Source organism: Melopsittacus undulatus, chromosome 7, assembly GCF_012275295.1.
Source record: "Melopsittacus undulatus isolate bMelUnd1 chromosome 7, bMelUnd1.mat.Z, whole genome shotgun sequence".
NCBI classification, from domain to species: Eukaryota; Metazoa; Chordata; class Aves; order Psittaciformes; family Psittaculidae; genus Melopsittacus; species Melopsittacus undulatus.
Window position 1 is genome coordinate 59982424 of NC_047533.1, and position 13979 is coordinate 59996402.

General features: G+C 44.6%; 1 protein-coding gene and 1 long non-coding RNA gene across 3 annotated transcripts in view; one reads left to right on the forward strand and one right to left on the reverse strand.

Moving 5' to 3' along the window:
- The window catches only part of KLHL8 (kelch like family member 8), a 20306-nt gene extending 15855 nt beyond the window's left edge, over positions 1–4451 (reverse strand). The window contains exon 1 of one of the 2 annotated variants that reach the window (XM_005146584.3): positions 4398–4451. The gene's annotated coding sequence lies outside the window, so the exon portion shown is untranslated. Of the gene's footprint in view, positions 1–4246; positions 4269–4397 lie in introns of those variants that run through there. The other variant, XM_031046790.2, reaches the window with a different exon arrangement.
- LOC115946108 (uncharacterized) overlaps positions 3569–13979 on the forward strand; it is a 16433-nt gene continuing 6022 nt past the window's right edge. Inside the window, exons 1-2 of the long non-coding RNA XR_004549883.1 lie at positions 3569–3629; positions 7868–8040. This is a non-coding gene — a long non-coding RNA (uncharacterized lncRNA). The remainder of the gene's footprint in view (positions 3630–7867; positions 8041–13979) is intronic.

Sequence of the window (13979 nt, forward strand, 5' to 3'; positions counted from 1 at the left end):
TGTTATATCTCCAACAATTCAAACAACAGTAAAATCCTAAATGAAACAGTTTTGATTCTACCTAAATCTGAAACCGAATTACATGTAAAATTCCTCAAGTACTTATGTTCAGCTGAGGTAAAATGCTTCAAATAATTCTGAAACAAAAAGAAATAGAAGACATTAGTGGCAGGCCTGTAGGACATGAATGAACACTACTCTGTTTTCCCCTGTCATGAAATTAAACACCAGGAATCTTGGCCAAAAAGCCAACCTAGATGCTGGAGTATATGGCCTCCTCCCCTGTCAGCCACCTTGGGAGACAGTGTCCCAGAAAGAGAGGATCCTCCTTGTTCTTTCACTGACACAAAGGAGGAAGATATTTCAGTGACACAGAACAGAAACAAAACCAAGAATCCCTCTATAACCGCGACTAGGAGGTGTTCAGATAGGTAGTACGATACCTATAAATCCACTGCTTTTTACAAGCAATGGTACTGAAGTTGGAAAAAAAGAAATCAAAAACCCAGGAGAAATCAAGATACAGGTGAAGTTTCACCAACTATCCTGTATGTAATTTTGTTTACCCACCCATAAGATGAAGAAAAATCACATCATGATCTGTGCAGGGAAGGGCAGACAGTCTCACTCAGGAAATAAAAGGGCCTTTTAATTGAAGAAGATGAGATATTTGCCTTCTATAAAAGCAGAGTTTGTAGCTCTGTGAGCAGGGAGGTTTTGGAAGCGACTCTAGTACAAACAGATCGCATGCATATAAATCTATACAAGTTTGTTCATGTGACTGAGTAAAACTAACTTGTCTAATATAGAGCCTGACAAGTCTCTGAAGGTAATTATGTGCTGGTCCTGCTGACCACAAGATTAGATAAGCATATGTAGTGACAAGATCTTCTCCAATTTAATCTAGCTAACAGAACAAGTTGAGCTCTTGTCCTGTGTTGTACTAAGAAAACTTGAACATTTGAAAAGAGCGCAGCTGGCAGAGCTAAGGAATAGACAGAGGGAAGGAAGTGGGAAAGGCAGGAGGCAGCTGCACTGCAAACTGCAGCCAAGCAGCAGCTCTGGCAGGGACTGTACAAGCAGCTGTTTGCTGTTCAGTCTGGTTAGAGCTGCATCACCAAGAAGGAACATAGGGGAAAAAACTGATAGATAAAAACAATAGTGTAGAAAAAACACAGTACTCTTCCCTTCTCTGTTCTCCAATCCCATAATAGGAGTTATGGAACCCTCATGCAAAACTGCTCAGATGCCCATGAGATCAAATTAGATCAAAACAGACAAGTTTTGAAAACATGGGGAAGTTCAAGCTTCAAGCCTAAGCTGTACTTTTCAGCAGAAAGATAATTTAACAGGGAAAAAAAAATCAGAAACCACACATCTAACTACTTTAGCTTGTTTAAAACTACCAGGCTTTCTTCTGCAGAAATTAATTAAATATTTTCTTAAACAACACTAATATAAAATTTCTAGATCCTTTCAGTATTCCAAAAGCTCCTTGTAGCAAAGCCTGGTATGTATTACTGTTCCATGTTACTTGTCACACAGTTAGTTCAGAAAACAGTGAAATGGGTACTGCTGGCACCACCTTTCATCTGCTTCCATAACCAAAACCCCATCAGTGCTGTAGACATACAGTGAATGAGGACTGCTGTTTCTTGGAAAAATGCAACAGTAAAAGGACCAAAAAGGTGTTTTGTAGAGCATAAAAACCCACAGTCAGATAAAATATCAGTTTGGAAAGAATTCTGCCTGACAATCCTTTAATCCTGTTTTGGAATAGCTTCTTCCCTGCTTCCTTTGATCCAACATGGATACGCTCAACAAAATTCTGATGAGGTTTAATCCCAGTTTCCACTGAAGCGATATGGCATATATGGCATGGCTATATGTCTTCTGGACTTTATGGGATGACAGGTTGACAATTTTGATCAATTTTGCATAATCAATATCAAACTATGCCATGATTTACTTACACTTGACTTTTGCTTCAGAACAACCATCAAAAAACATCAGAAGCCCCAAAACAGTGAAGGCCTCTGCTTTACAGATAAAGGTATCACTTCACTTAAGAAGTGCTTTATTTATTTAGGGTAACCTTGAGAATATCCACAGAGTAGAACATAAAACCACTGCAATTCTAGGGAGCATAGGGAAGAGTTGATAGTTATATAATAAAACTTTTATTTATGGCTTTACATTCCTAAGAACACAGAACAGGCCCTTACCAAGGAGACGCACTGTTGTATTTTCTGAGGAACCTGATTAAAAGTAACAATAGTTTAATGGTCTCCATAGCAGTGTTTAGCTCAGCCCTTCCTGGGAAGTGTTAACAGAGTGTAAAATAATTTTTAGGTAATTTACCAGCTGCCCTTTATTCTAGACATGTAAATCAAGGCATGGTACCCATCAGAGCATCCCAGAGCTGTAGCCCAACACCTCCCACACACCAATCAGCCCCATCCTCTCAGGGCTCTCTGCCTTATTTGCCAACCATCTATGTATTCTCTCATCTAGAGTTGAGGCTGCAACCTCATGTTACATTCACAAATCAAACAACTCAAACCATGAGGCAATACCATCTTTCTTTTATCCCAGAGCTGTAAGACTCCTTAAAAATCTGTTTGAAATCAGGAGGGGGTAGAAGTAATACAAGATAAAAGGTTTCACAACCCTTTTGAAACCCTTAGAAGCAGGAAACTATTATTACAAAATCTGTTGCTGCAACCTGCTGAGGAAGAACTAAGATGTTGGCTAACATCGTGCTACGCTGCTTCACATCAAATTACTGGCAGTAATTACACAACAATTGTGTCCTCTTGTGACCACACTGATTAAACTTGTTTTTACAAATAAGTGGCCAACTTACCATTAAGGTACCAAGGTACCATAAGTTACCATGCACAAAACTGAATGCTAAGCTCCTGATATCTTATTAACCATTTATAAAATAAACCAGATCATGAGTACACTGCTAAAGACGTGCTGCACTGAAACTACAGGTACAATCTTGGCACATTTCAAAGTGGACACATCTTCTTACATAGCACAGAAAGGTTACAGGGGAATCAGCCCAAACTAACTCAAAACCCTCAGAATCAATTGTGTAAAGAAGGTGTCTGAACCTTTTGCAGTTTACTCTCTATTACAAGCAACCAAAGCCTGTGTAACACACGTTGTTATTTTAGCTTGTTAACATTTGATGAGCTCTTTAACTACTGCGGTACTTTTCTACAGTCACACATGTGAATAGTTTCTTGATTATACTGCCAAAAGCCTTTGCAATAGGCACAGAAAGTCATCTTTGAGTGTTGTAACTTTTACTACAGCAGAATACATGGGAACGACTAGGAAAAGAAGGAAATGCAGATCTATGAACTATCAGGCTGTATTTGGTTTGTGAACTACCTCCATACCCCTTATAGGTAAGAGCCTATTAACTGATACTTCCCAGCAGCCAGTAAGCAACTGGCTTGAGTGGAGATGGGTAATTGGCACCTATCAGAGCAGGAAGGAAACTCAAGCAGGCAATATAAAGAGCTGGTGGAGTTGTGCATCTGAGATTCTTATTTGAGAAGGAAGAGAGGGAAGGGGAGTTTAGGAACTCCTAAGGCTCTCCCAGGTGGCAACAGGTAATTTCTTTCTGTTTTTTCAAAACAAGGAATATTTGGCTTGGGGTAACTTAAGTAATTCTGCTACAAGATGTCAGCCGTAACTTCATCAGTGTACTAGTTTCTTGGGCTGCAGTTTCCACAGCAGTGAATTACATGCAGCATCCTGAAACATGTGGACTGGCTCGGTTTATTTGTGTGGTTTTGTCTCTGTGCTGGAATCTTACGGCAACCATACGATTCAAGAGCTCTATAAACTCAGTACTACATGTGTGCCTCCCACAGAATAAGCCCACTGATGCTGAGGAGACTAGCCTGGGCACCGTGATACTCTTGCAAGGGACATAACCCAGCCCCGGGTGCCTTGAATCAATTCTAGGTTAATTCGCAAGAACCCACGCTCGGTCTGGATCTCTGAAGCCGGTTGGGCCAATACTTGCAGCGAAAGGGGCCCGGGCCGAAAGAGCGGGGTCCGCCCAAACTACCGCGAGGAGAGATGGTGGGCGGGCAGAGGTGCTCCAGGGGGCTGTAAGCAGGAGTAGGGAAAACCATCCCGACAGCCCCCCGCGCCACTGCAAGCAGGACCGCTTCCCCCTATACCTGAGGGGCGTGAGTTACATAAAGGCAGGGGCACCCACCATGGCGGTGGTGGGCCCTGACGGAGAACGAGCAGGGTGCGACTGCGAGGGGCGGGAGCGCGGCCGCGGGGGAAGGGCTCGGGAACGTGGGGTGCAGCCCCGCCGGGTGGGACGAGAGACGCGGTTCCCTCCCGCTGCCCGCCCCGCTCACCTGCCGCGGCCGCGGGAGCCGGGTCCGGCGGAGTGCCGCCCGCCCGGGGGAGGGAGGAACGGGGACGCGGCGCGGCGTGCCGGGGCGCATGCGCGGCCGGGAGGGCGGAACGGGGGTTGGGGCTGCCGCGAGGCGGAGGGGGAGCGTTTAGACTGCGCGGTTCGGCGGCGCTCGCCGTGGCCTGTGTGGGTTTCTTGTCGGGCCTGTGAGGTTGTGGGATACCAGCGGTTCCCACACACCCCTCGCCAGCCCCGTTATGAGAATCATAGCATCAGATGGGTGGGAAAAGGCCTTTAAGATCATAAAGGCCAGGCGTTGCCCCAGGATTGCCGAGTCCACCGCTAAATCGTGTCACTAACGGCTCTGTCTGCGTAGTTTACGAGCACTTCCCTGGGACAGTGATTCCATCGTTTCCCTGGGCAGCCTGTTCCAATGCCTGATTGCCCTCTCTGTGAAGAGATTTTTCCTAATAATCCAGTCTAAACCTCCCCTGGCACAGCTCAAGGCCATTACCTCTTAGACTTGTTACCTGGGAGAAGAGACCAACCCTATCTCACTAGATCCTCCTTTCAGGTAGTTGCAGAGAGTGATAAGGTGATAAGTTGCAGAGAGTGATAAGACCTGAGCCTTCTCCAGATTGAATCCCTCAGGTCCCTCAGCCCTTCCTCATCATACTTGCACTCCAGATCCTTCACCAGCTCTCTTCTCTGGACACACTCCAGCACCTCAATGTCTCTCTTGTGTGGGGCTCAGAGCTGAACACAGGATTCAAGGTGCGGCCTCCCCAGTGCCCAGTACAGGGGATGATCCCTGCCCTGGCCCTGCTGGTCACACTATTGTTGATACAGGCCAGGACGCTGCTGCCCTTCCTGGCTGCCTGGGCACAAGCTGCTCACCTTCAGCTCTGTCAATCAGCACCCCCAGGTCCTTTTCCTTTGGGCAGCTTTGCAGCCACTCTTCCCCAAACCTGTATCATTGCATGGGGCTGTTGTGGCCCAATTGCAGGACCCGGCGCTTTGCCCTGTTGAACCTCATACCACCTACCACAGCCCACGGATCCAACCTGTCCAGATCCCTCTGCAGAGCCTTCCTATCCTGCAGCAGATCAGCACTTCTGCCCAGCTTGGTGTTGTCCACAAATTTACTGAGGGTGCGCTCAATCCCCCCAGTCCAGATCATTAATAAAGATATTAAACAACACTGGCTGTGATACCAAGCCCTGGGGGACACCACTAGTGACTGGTCACCACATAGATGTGAGAAGGAAGGGCTTGGTCTGTGTCTGAGCTGATACAGCATATCTTGTTTCTCCTGGCATTTCACTGCAGCTGTACTTTATCTGACCAGGCAGGAGTTTGGTGCTGTGAGGGCTGGAGCATGCTGTGGCACCTCTAGTTCAAGGGTTGTCTTTGAACAAATATGGGCAAAAAAACCCCACATTGAGGGAAGACAGCTGCATGTGGGTGTTTGGAGAGGGGAGAACGCAAGCTCTGCAGTGGAAACAGGAACATGCACTCCATTACTGTCTAACAGTGGGCCAGCAGCAGGGTTTATTTTGGCTCAAGCAGTTCACGGTGATGGCACAAAGCAGCTGCTGCTGCTCCAGGGAGAGGCTTTGGTGCAGCATTGCTGACAGGAGTTGTTCTGGCTGTGTTTGGTTTCATCTTGTTGGACAGAGGAGAAAAGAGGTTGGTAAGAGGTGATGGCTGCATGGGGTATCTAATCCTCTGTGCCAGCTCCACTTGTAACAAGTGCCATATGAGAATAGTTGCTCTTCTTGCTGTATTTGGTCTCTGACTATTCTCCTTCTATTAGAGAGTGGTTTCTGTGGAAAATACATTTTTCAGGCCAATTAAAAAAAAAAAAAAAAAAACAAGATTTGCACATGAGTAAAGGCACACGAATGCTGCTGGATCACACACTCTGCATCCCAGGACAGGCTCACTGTGAAAATGGGTCTGCTGGCTTGCTGTTTTCTCATAAATGTGTTTCCCTTTTCTGGTTCAATGCTATGTACCAAAGCTTATCTCCTTTCCTCTTGGCATGTGAAAAAGCTGCCATTCAGTGGCAAGCAGAGGCAGGCAGAACAGTTCCCGATAAATACCATTACCCTGACCCTTCCAAATCCAAACTAGTGCAGTTTCTTAGGTAATAAGGATCAGAGCGATCCAACTTCAGATTTTGGAGGAGCTGCTCTCTATGAGTTCAGAGAGCGAAGGATCTAGGAGAGAGGGGAAAAAGCTGTACCAGCTCCTTCCTCCCCACCTGTGCACCCAGTATCTCACACAGTGCTGCCTTACACCCCCTTCAGTGCAGGAATATATTTCCACATTAAATGCTTCCCCTCAGGTTTGTTTCAATCTCTCTTTGTTTGTAGTCTCTCTCTCTGCCTGTGGAGCAATAAAGGTAAGCCTTGGTCCACTTTTGCTTAAAGCTCAACTTAAGAACTTGAAAAGAGTTAGTTAGGAATATTTTACAGGCTGTTAGAATCAAAGAAAGACCTTATTAAAGAAAGACATGCCCTGGGAGGTACATTCTTCTTAAATAGCTGCCTTGCACAAAAGCAAGCACAGTTAACCAACTGAAAATGCCCTCTGCCTCCAGCGCCGCAGCTAAATAACTGCGTAGTTTTTCCAGCTACATACTGCAGACTTGGCAGCTGGAATCTCATGCTTCCGTGCCAAATTCACCTCTATAGATACACGTAATAATCCTAGGATTTGCTTTTTTCCCAAATACAAAACAATTCTACTGAAAAGCCGGAAGGTGTTTTATAAATCTATGCTTATCTAACAATGAGTAGACAGAGGTTTACAGTTCCAAACAGAATACACATACACTATGATTAGGAGGAGATGCACCTTTCTTTTCGAGTTTTTAAAAGCAAAAAATGTTCAATTAAATAACATTGCTATTTGAGCTGGCCTATTAGAGAAAGAACCAGAACATGATCCATGGGAAAATGGGGATAATCATTACTATCTAAACCAGAACTATTTAATGAGTTTGAGCTTTTATTCCCCCCCCCCCCTTTATGTATTTCATAGATGTCAGAGGTGGTGAAAATTCTCTAGCAAACAGGTGAAATAATTACATGATGGGCTGAACTGCCCAGAGTGCACCAGTTTTGATTAACACAAAGCATTTTAGGTTTTGCATAAATGCATCACAGAAAATTAAAGTTCAGCAATGCCTTAGGGGCTCTTTTCCTGAATACAAAACCCCAAGCAGTCCTCCCCAAACCTGTCCATGTGTTTGAAAGGTTCTAACCTGTATGCACATGGCAGAGATACTGCTAGCCATAAGCAGACAGACCTCTGGTCAGAGGTGGCTTCCCAGCAAGCCTTGGGAACCACAGGCACACAGCTGATGGTCTGGTAGGAACATCAGTTTGTCAGAGCTTTGTGTTTTCCAGTTTTCTTCTTGCCACCTATCCTAATGTAAACTATTATCTTTTATTGGCCTCATAGCTGCTACATTGTATGTCCATGATGTCCAGCCTGGCAGCTGCTTTACTTCCCCAGATTGGTTCTCTTCAAGATGAAAGCTTGACATTTAAGAAGTTGTAGGAAATCTCACCTCCCAGCTTCCTGAGATGAACACTGGGGACTGGAGCAAGGTCATTGCTGTGTTCTGTAAAAAGGTAGGAGGAAGCAGTGGGGAAACTGCTATTCTAAATGAGAAACTATTGCTTTTGTGCTCTTATTTCTGGTTAGAGTGTTAGTGATATTGCTTTGTAATGTATTGTATCTCTCATCCAGCACCCCTGGAAGTCATCAAAAAGGCTCCCATTGACTTCAGTAATAGTTTGATCAGGCCTTCATCCACAAAGACACCATTGTTTAGGTTTGCCACCCTTGAGGGCTTTGGCACAGTACTCCCCTCCTGCCCTCAGATACATCTATCTACGAAGTCCTTGCAAGTAGTGATTTACATGTGTAATGTATAATCCCAGAAGATAGAAAGAGGTTACCTTATCCTGAAAGGGGAGAGACTTTGAGGCAGGATACTGGGCGATTTGTTATGACTGTTCTGGTAAATGCTTCTCCCCTCTTTTGTTAGTAAATATAAAATAAGTTACATCATTTGGTTCTCTTAAAGACCTGAGTTTAAAATTATATGGGCTTGTTGGGTTAGCAACTGTAGAATCAGAAAACATCTTCTAGAAAATACAGTTAATGCTTATAAAATTGCACTGGCCAGAAATTACATTTTAGGAAATGGAAATCTGATTAGGGATCTAATGCATTTAAGCTTAGACAGCTGTGTCATTTGTTCTGCAACAATAATTTTAGAAATCAAAAGACTTGCTTGTGTATGCTGTGCTGCATGATGCATATTAATAGTGAAAGGGACCTCAGACTCCCAAGGTTTGGACTGTATCTGAAGCTGGGTAGTGTAGAGCCTATGGAATTTGAAGTTTCATAGCAGGATTAGTGATAATTTAAAATAATCTGCAACAAAAGAATAAAGTCTAGATGGTTACTAGGCTGCTTTGTTGGTTGGTTAGATTTTAAGAGATCTGTAAGACTTCGATACTTTATCTCCTTGCTGTAAAGGCTCACTTATTAAATTGAAAAAATCAAACACAGATTCTTAAAAATGGCCCTTATTGTGATGTATATTTCTGCCATCTATGTTTAATACATCTTGTATCCAGGATTAATGTTAACAAGCTAAGAAATAGTTTCCAACTGTGCCCAGTCAGGCAAGGGATAGAGACTGTTAATCAAACAGGGGTGCTTTAGGAACAGGAGTGCCCTCTGAAAAACTAAGTTTAAAATATTGCTGTTCTTTAATAGTTCTCACAGAGAGAGAGAGAAGCAGATACTTAAGAGTAAACTGTGAAAGCTTAAGTAGCTGGTTTTGTTGTTTGGGAATTTTGGGGGTTTGTTGTTGGGTCTGGCTTTTTGTTGTTGTCTGGTTGTTGTTTTTTTTTTCCCCCGGTGTTATGCTTGCGGGGGAAAAGGAAGTTCAGTTGGTTCAAAAGAGAAATCATGATCTGAGAGGTCGAAAACAGGACATAAGCTTGTGTGAAAAGGATCTTTGGGTGTTGAGTAACTGTGGCTTTGTGTGCTAGGCTTAGATAAATAGCATGTATCAGATATGCCTACAGGATGAGATCCCACAGGAGCATAAACACCTACCTTGAACAGGCTTTGGATACAGACTGAATGCCAGATAGTTGTATCTTGCCAAGAAGGTGTCATGCTCTGAGTATAGGTTTGCAGTGTGTCACCTGGCATCGTCCACAGATCATCAAGTTAACTGCTGAATGAAGAGCATTCCCTTTCCCAAACATGTTACCAAAGAGTTGCACTAACACAGCTGCACCACTGCTGGCCTCCAAGGCAGCAGATAAGAACAGAGCTATCTGTATGTGCAAAATATTTCATTCTCAGTACCTTTGATCACTGACTAAGCTCAGCATCACACAGCACAGACATAATCTGAAAGTGCCTTTAGAGTTTGGAGGATCATGCTTTAGGATTTGGTTGTCTGTGAGCCATTTATGTTTTTTAAGGACTTGAGGGAATCTGTGCTTCATGTAACTGTGTATGGAGCATCCTAAGTTTCATAACTTCTGAGGCTGCAGATGTAAATACAGCACTGTATGCAACAGGGCAAGATTGAAATAATCCATGGTTTGAAAAATAACTAGCTGAAAAATTTGTGCTATTGCTTTGTTATAGGTCTGGGTTATACATGAACTTGTGTCATCCTGCTAAGGGAGAATACAACTCTTTTTGGCATATGCTGCCATTTCTTCCTTTCTATCTGTTCCTTCTGAGGACAGAGAGCATGAAATGAGCTACAGCTACTCCTGCCCCTGCATAAGTTACTGATTAGCCGTATGGGTTAGGAACAAAATAATCCTTATAGAATCACAGAATCATAAAACAGTTAGGGTTGGAAAGGACCTTAAGATCATCCAGTTCCAACCCCCCTGCCATGGGCAGGGACACCTCACACTAAACCTTATCACCCAAGGCTTCATCCAACCTGATCTTGAATACTGCCAGGGATGGAGCATTCACTACCTCCCTGGGCAGCCCATTCCAGTGCCTCACCACCCTTACAGTAAAGAACTTCTTCCTTATATCAAATCTAAACCTCTGCTGTTTAAGTTTCAACCCGTTACCCCTTGTCCTGTCACTACAGTCCCTAATGAATAGTCCCTCCCCAGCATCCCTGCAGGCCCCCTTCAGGTACTGGAAAGCTGCTATGAGGTCTCCACGCAGCCTTCTCTTCTCCAGGCTGAACAGCCCCAACTTTCTCAGCCTGTCTTCATATGGGAGGTGCTCCAGTCCCCTGATCATCCTCGTGGCCTCCTCTGGACTTGTTCCAACAGTGCCATGTCCTTTTGATGTTGTAAATCAAAGACTTCAGAAAAATGCAGCAGAGGCAGTCTCTGAAGAAGTATACTCAGACTTAGCTACAGGCTCAAGTGCTGTGGAAAGTTTTAATCTATGCTATCAGAAATTCAGTAAGACTTGATGTGACTAAGGTGAGATGAAGCCACTTAGAGACTGAAAATTTCACCTATCATGATGAAGACAGTAATTGTGTTAAATATTGTCATTAAATGTTGTTTTTAAAAGCTGAATGAACCTCTCAAATTTCTGGCCAGTCATGCCTGCATATATAGTGGGCAAAGAGAAACTATCACAACTGCTCATTTATGTTATTCAGTGTTGATTTGGATGGTGTCCTTGGAAGGCTTCTGTGTCCATAAACTTCCACTCCTCTTCCAAAGCAGATGGTCTCAACCGCACTGTGTGTCCAGCAGTTCATAGCCAGGGATGCATTGCTTCCAAACTATGCCACGGCATGTACTGCCAGACACAGCATAAGGGCCCCATAAGGACCAAAACTATGCCAGGAAGCATGCTAACACTTCAACAGTATCGATGACAGCAAAGCAGTTGATGAGTGTGGTGCCTGGCCATATAGCTTACAAATACAGCAATAGGGTTTGTGATAGTATTGGTTCTGTTTCCTGCCTTCTGTGCTGAGGAACAGAGCCACTGTCAGCTATCAGGGCAGTCACAACAGTGGCAGCTGCATGCTGGGAGCTCATGGAATATGTAGTGCATCTGATACACAAAATCTCTGTGGGATCCTCTCATGCCTGTGCTTTCTGAAAAGGGAACAGCTGCAGGAGCTGGAAGGATCTCCACAGGCTTCTGGCCGATGTGCCAGTGCTTTAGTTGTGCTGTTGCTCATCTTGTCTGCAGGAGACTGGGTCAGGTCCAGCAGAGAGATTCAGAGCAAGGCACTCCCTACTTTTCTCTTGGAGCTTAGCTCTGCTCTTAATTAACACATTGGTGTTTGGGCCAGACCCCAATTGCATGGCTCAGTGGTGCTCTTGTTTTCCTGGCAGGGGGCTCCAGTCAGTGCTATGGCCAAGGCAGAGGAGGCAGAGAAGCACTGACTCCAAGAGATATCTCAGGGAGGCAGAGCACGAGGCCAGAGTCACCAACTGACTCATAACAAGTCTTAAGCCATGATGTGAGGTTCTGTTCTTCAAATCTGGGACCTAGCTGTGGGGAGCTATCTAAAGCTTACTTGCATAGGTTCCTGCTAGGCAGCCATAATGACCAGATTCTGGGATAAGCTTCAGTTGTCTGTTGTGACCAGAAAGAGAACTGAAGAGCCTAGGAGGCTTGATAATTCAGTTGTCACTGGTATTCAGGAGATGAAGGCTTAAATCCTTGCATGTCTCTGTTTCTTTGTGCCAAGCAGGAGACTGAGAGTCTCAGGCAACATTCAGAAGAGCAAGAGGCTTTCAGTTGTGACAGGCCTGACCTCTTAGCAAGAGCTTTATATATAGCTCAAATAGAAACTGCATAAAACAAGGAACTTCTTTCAGAGTAGACATTAAATCACTGCTCCTGATTTGGGAGATGCCTCTGAGGCAAGGAAAACAGACTTACAAAATAACTCACTGAGTGTGCAGGTCAATTGGTGTCCTTTATCCTTTGGGACTCAAACCATGCTTCTCTGTAATGTTTTGGGGTTTGGAGGGTCTTGGTTTTAAATACAAAACATGTCTAATACTCTTTAATTGACTTTTAATTTGTTTATTTTTTCTCATTCCCTGAAATTAGCAAAACCCTTTGCATTATTGGGTACAGGAATCTTGCACTGTAAAACAGAAGTTCCCAAGCTAGGAACCTGGGCTTTGACAAAGCCTGAATGTCCTGTTACATGAATGTTCCATGAGGAAAAAGGAACCTTTTTGTATCATTTAGCAACCGTTTGTGCTGCTGGAAGCACAAATCTCCACTTGTTGCCACCTAAGAGCAACAGGAGCTGGATGACAAGGACTCTCCCCTTCCTGAAGAACTTTGATTTACAGAACAACATGAAATTCACAGGTGAGTGGGTTGGATTCTACTGGAAGCCACCCGTCTCATCTGTGCCGAAGGTGGCAGCGTGTTGAGGCCTCCTTTGCATGGCTGTGAGCCAGCAAGTGCCTGGTGCAGCTGGGAGCTGCAAAAGTAGGTGGAATTCTAGTCTGTGCTCTGAAGAGATGTTTGACCTATGTTTTATCAGGTGCTGTTCTCTTGTACCGCAGGTCACAGACCTCTGGGGTCCTGGTCAAGGTGGGTCCTACCAGGGCAGGCCACTGGCTTGTGATGTGGAGCTGTGAAAGGGCTCATCTGGAGCCTTTCTCTGTGCTCCTCTGTCCCCAGCCTGAAACCCACGTTTAAGCCACACTGTTGGTGTGGCATGCCTGGGCCTATATCTCACTGATCCTGATGTGCCTTCTGGTGTGACAGGGGACCTGCCTGTCCCTGCAGCCTGGTAGTGTGGTGGGCAGACTCTGGCTGAGCCTTTCACCTTGTGGCTCATGCTCCACCATCCTTGATTGCGAGCAGTGGGGCAGTGCCCCATCAGTGAGGTTTCTGCCTCACCCCAACCTGTGGTACCTGATGTACCTCCTCCTGCCAAAAGTCCCTCCTCCAATGCTTCCATGCACCTGTAATGTGCAGAGCAGGGGTGGGAAGGAAAAGCTGGGGATCACAGAGGGATGTTGTTGCTATAGCATCTTTTCTAGTCAGTGAGACAGCATTTCAGGATTGGAATATATAAACCCTCTGTCTGGTGCATGCTTTTGTACATGAAAAACACATGCAATATCCAGTGTCTGTATGGGTATAGCTTTGTATTATGAGAATGTGTTAGATGAAATGAAGACGTAATCAGGCCTCTTGCACTGTACACAGACGCAAAGGCTCTGTGGACTTCAACTTACACTCAACTGTTATGTGTGAATGAAGGATTTCCTGGCTCAGCATAACCCTGTTCTTTCATAGATGAGTCTGACTTATGAATACTGAAGCAGATGGTCTGCAGAATTCTTACTAGGTTGGATTATTTGCCTTGTATTGCAAGGAGAAAAATAGTCCAAATTGGTCTGTGTTCTCATGTAAAAAATTGTATTCATTGGCATGCATGAAATGCAGGAAGGAACTTAGAAGTTTGTAGAGCAATACTGCACTGTTTTCACAGGAAGACGTTTCAAAGATGTCTGGGATTTGCAGGTGAACAGTGTGAGAAATGATACCAGGAAAG